Genomic DNA, 5000 nt, shown 5'->3' on the forward strand with positions numbered 1-5000 from the left:
TTATAAATTTTTTGTGATTTTTTGAGATTTTTTTGAATATTTTACATGGGTGATTTTGACTTGGGGGATTTTCAGGGGGTGGTAACCCTGGGCGTGGCTAGAGCCTCAAAATGCATATTCCCCTATAGGGGGGCAAGGTTTTCAAAAATGGGTGCCCCCTCATGTACACGCGCGTGGGTGTACATGGCCCCGTCGGTGCCAGCGTGGGTGGAAAATGGCCCGAAAACAGCCCAGCGGCAAGCGGAAGCGGCTAACGTTGGGCAAAACTGACCCGAAAACAGTTCAGCTGGGGGAAATTAAGCGGAAGCAGCCAAGCGTTGGGCAAAACCAAGCGGATACGGCCAAGAGTCGGTGGAAAATGGCCCGAAAACAGTCCAGCGGCAAGCGGAAACGGCTAACGTTGGGACAAAGTGACCCGAAAACAGTTCAGCTGGGGAAAATTAAGCGGATGCAGCCAAGCGTTGGGGAAAACTAAGCGGATCCGGCCCAGAGTCGGTGGAAATTGGCCCGAAAACAGTCCAGCGGCAAGCGGAAGCGGCTAACGTTGGGCAAAAGTGACCCGAAAACAGTTCAGCGGGGGAAAACTAAGCGGATGCGGCCACGCGTTGGGGAAAACTAAGCGGATACGGCCAAGTGTTGGGGAAAAATGGCCCGAAAACAGCCCAGCGGCAAGCGGAAGCGGCTAACGTTGGGGAAAAGTGACCCGAAAACAGTTAAGCGGGGGAAAACTAAGCGGATGCGGCCAAGTGTCGGTGGAAATTGGCCCGAAAACAGCCCAGCGGCAAGCGGAAGCGGCTAACGTTGGGCAAAAGTGACCCGAAAACAGTTCAGCGGGGGAAAACTAAGCGGATGCGGCCACGCGTTGGGGAAAACTAAGCGGATACGGCCAAGAGTCGGTGGAAATTGGCCCGAAAACAGTCCAGCGGCAAGCGGAAGCGGCTAACGTTGGGCAAAACTGACCCGAAAACAGTTCAGCGGGGCAAATTTTTGAAATTTTTTTGAAATTTTTTTGAATTTTTGAAATTTTTGAAGTTTTTTTGGGTTTTTGGACTTTTTTTGAATTTTTGAATTTTTTGAATTTTTTTGAATTTTTTTGAATTTTTTGAATTTTTTTTGAATTTTTGAAATTTTTTTTTTTTTTTTGAATTTATTTGATTTTATAAATTTTTTGTGATTTTTTGAGATTTTTTTGAATATTTTACATGGGTGATTTTGACTTGGGGGATTTTCAGGGGGTGGTAACCCTGGGCGTGGCTAGAGCCTCAAAATGCATATTCCCCTATAGGGGGGCAAGGTTTTCAAAAATGGGTGCCCCCTCATGTACACGCGCGTGGGTGTACATGGCCCCGTCGGTGCCAGCGTGGGTGGAAAATGGCCCGAAAACAGCCCAGCGGCAAGCGGAAGCGGCTAACGTTGGGCAAAACTGACCCGAAAGCAGTATAGCTTGGAAAATTAAGCGGATGCAGCCAATTGTTGGCGAAAACTAAGCGGATACGGCCAAGTGTCGGTGAAAAATGGCCCGAAAACAGTCCAGCGGCAAGCGGAAACGGCTAACGTTGGGCAAAAGTGACCCGAAAACAGTTCAGCTGGGGGAAATTAAGCGGAAGCAGCCAAGCGTTGGGCAAAACCAAGCGGATACGGCCAAGAGTCGGTGGAAAATGGCCCGAAAACAGTCCAGCGGCAACCGGAAACGGCTAACGTTGGGACAAAGTGACCCGAAAACAGTTCAGCTGGGGAAAATTAAGCGGATGCAGCCAAGCGTTGGGGAAAACTAAGCGGATCCAGCCCAGAGTCGGTGGAAATTGGCCCGAAAACAGTCCAGCGGCAAGCGGAAGCGGCTAACGTTGGGCAAAACTGACCCGAAAACAGTTCAGCGGGGCAAATTTTTGAAATTTTTTTGAAATTTTTTTGAATTTTTGAAATTTTTGAAGTTTTTTTGGGTTTTTGGACTTTTTTTGAATTTTTGAATTTTTTGAATTTTTTTGAATTTTTTTGAATTTTTTGAATTTTTTTTGAATTTTTGAAATTTTTTTTTTTTTTTTGAATTTATTTGATTTTATAAATTTTTTGTGATTTTTTGAGATTTTTTTGAATATTTTACATGGGTGATTTTGACTTGGGGGATTTTCAGGGGGTGGTAACCCTGGGCGTGGCTAGAGCCTCAAAATGCATATTCCCCTATAGGGGGGCAAGGTTTTCAAAAATGGGTGCCCCCTCATGTACACGCGCGTGGGTGTACATGGCCCCGTCGGTGCCAGCGTGGGTGGAAAATGGCCCGAAAACAGCCCAGCGGCAAGCGGAAGCGGCTAACGTTGGGCAAAACTGACCCGAAAGCAGTATAGCTTGGAAAATTAAGCGGATGCAGCCAATTGTTGGCGAAAACTAAGCGGATACGGCCAACTGTCGGTGAAAAATGGCCCGAAAACAGTCCAGCGGCAAGCGGAAACGGCTAACGTTGGGCAAAAGTGACCCGAAAACAGTTCAGCTGGGGGAAATTAAGCGGAAGCAGCCAAGCGTTGGGCAAAACCAAGCGGATACGGCCAAGAGTCGGTGGAAAATGGCCCGAAAACAGTCCAGCGGCAACCGGAAACGGCTAACGTTGGGACAAAGTGACCCGAAAACAGTTCAGCTGGGGAAAATTAAGCGGATGCAGCCAAGCGTTGGGGAAAACTAAGCAGATCCAGCCCAGAGTCGGTGGAAATTGGCCCGAAAACAGTCCAGCGGCAAGCGGAAGCGGCTAACGTTGGGCAAAACTGACCCGAAAACAGTTCAGCGGGGGAAAACTAAGCGGATGCGGCCACGCGTTGGGGAAAACTAAGCGGATACGGCCAAGTGTTGGGGAAAAATGGCCCGAAAACAGCCCAGCGGCAAGCGGAAGCGGCTAACGTTGGGGAAAAGTGACCCGAAAACAGTTAAGCGGGGGAAAACTAAGCGGATGCGGCCACGCGTTGGGGAAAGCTAAGCGGATGCGGCCAAGTGTCGGTGGAAATTGGCCCGAAAACAGCCCAGCGGCAAGCGGAAGCGGCTAACGTTGGGCAAAAGTGACCCGAAAACAGTTCAGCGGGGGAAAACTAAGCGGATGCGGCCACGCGTTGGGGAAAACTAAGCGGATACGGCCAAGAGTCGGTGGAAATTGGCCCGAAAACAGTCCAGCGGCAAGCCGAAGCGGCTAACGTTGGGCAAAACTGACCCGAAAACAGTTCAGCGGGGGAAAACTAAGCGGATGCGGCCACGCGTTGGGGAAAACTAAGCGGATGCGGCCAAGTGTCGGTGGAAATTGGCCCGAAAACAGCCCAGCGGCAAGCGGAAGCGGCTAACGTTGGGCAAAACTGACCCGAAAACAGTTCAGCGGGGGAAAACTAAGCGGATGCGGCCACGCGTTGGGGAAAACTAAGCGGATACGGCCAAGAGTCGGTGGAAATTGGCCCGAAAACAGTCCAGCGGCAAGCGGAAGCGGCTAACGTTGGGCAAAACTGACCCGAAAACAGTTCAGCGGGGGAAAACTAAGCGGATGCGGCCACGCGTTGGGGAAAACTAAGCGGATACGGCCAAGTGTTGGGGAAAAATGGCCCGAAAACAGCCCAGCGGCAAGCGGAAGCGGCTAACGTTGGGCAAAAGTGACCCGAAAACAGTTCAGCGGGGGAAAACTAAGCGGATGCGGCCACGCGTTGGGGAAAACTAAGCGGATACGGCCAAGGGTCGGTGAAAAAGGCCCGAAAACAGTCCAGCGGCATGCCGAAGCGGCTAACGTTGGGCAAAAATGGCCAAAAGCGATGGAGCAGGGCGGTCTGAATCTATGCATCCACATAAAATGGGGGGTAAACCTGGGGGATTTCCAGGGGGTGGTAACCCTGGGCGTGGCTGGAGACCCAAAATGCATATTCCCCTATAGGGGGGAAGGATTTTTGGAAGAGGCAGCCCCTCATGTACATGCCAAGCGGGGTGTACATGGCCCCTGTGGGTGCCTCCGTCGGTGTAAAATGGCCCGAAAAACAAGATTATGTTACCCGAAAACACGATTATGTTACCGAAAAAACACGGTTGAGCGGGGGCAGTAAGCACGGTTGAGCGGGGGCAAAAAACACGGTTGAGCGGGGGCAAAAAACACGGTGCAGCGGGGACAAAAGACACGATTTTGTTACCGAAAAACATGGCCCGTCGGGGGCAAGGAACACGAATATGTTACCGAAAAACACGGACCACGCGGGTTGAAATCCCCAGCCGTAGAGCCGGCGAAACACGGTGGGGCAGGGCGTCTAAGCGTGGAGGCGCCCGTAAGACCGATGCGGGTTGAAATCCCCAGCCGTAAAGCCGGCGAAAAGCGGTCGGGCAGGGTGACTCCGCGTGGAGTTTCGCCCGTAAGGCCGATGCGGGTAGCCGCGCGGGTTGAAATCCCCAGCCGTAAAGCCGGGAAACACGGTTCATTGGGGCGCCTAAGCGTGGAGGCGCCCCGCAGAGACCGAGCGGGTTGAAATCCCCAGCCGTAAAGCCGGCGAAACACGGTTCATTGGGGCGCCTAAGCGTGGAGGCGCCCCGCAGAGACCGAGCGGGTTGAAATCCCCAGCCGTAAAGCCGGCGAAACACGGTTGAGCGGGGCATCTAAGCGTGGAGGCGCCCCGCAGAGACCGAGCGGGTTGAAATCCCCAGCCGTAAAGCCGGCGAAACACGTTCGGGCAGGGCGACTCCGCGTGGAGTTTCGCCCGTAAGACCGATGCGGGTAGCCGCGCGGGTTGAAATCCCCAGCCGTAAAGCCGGCGAAACACGGTTCATTGGGGCACCTAAGCGTGGAGGCGCCCCGGAGAGACCGAGCGGGTTGAAATCCCAGCCGTAAAGCCGGCGAAACACGTTCGGGCAGGGCGTCTAAGCGTGGAGGCGCCCGTAAGTCCGATGCGGGTAGCCGCGCGGGTTGAAATCCCCAGCCGTAAAGCCGGCGAAACACGGTTGAGCGGGGCGCCTAAGCGTGGAGGCGCCCCGCAGTGACCGAGCGGGTTGAAATCCCC

The sequence above is a fragment of the Carex rostrata genome, chromosome 6 (genome assembly GCF_964058835.1).
Source record: "Carex rostrata chromosome 6, lpCarRost1.2, whole genome shotgun sequence".
NCBI classification, from domain to species: domain Eukaryota; kingdom Viridiplantae; phylum Streptophyta; class Magnoliopsida; order Poales; family Cyperaceae; genus Carex; species Carex rostrata.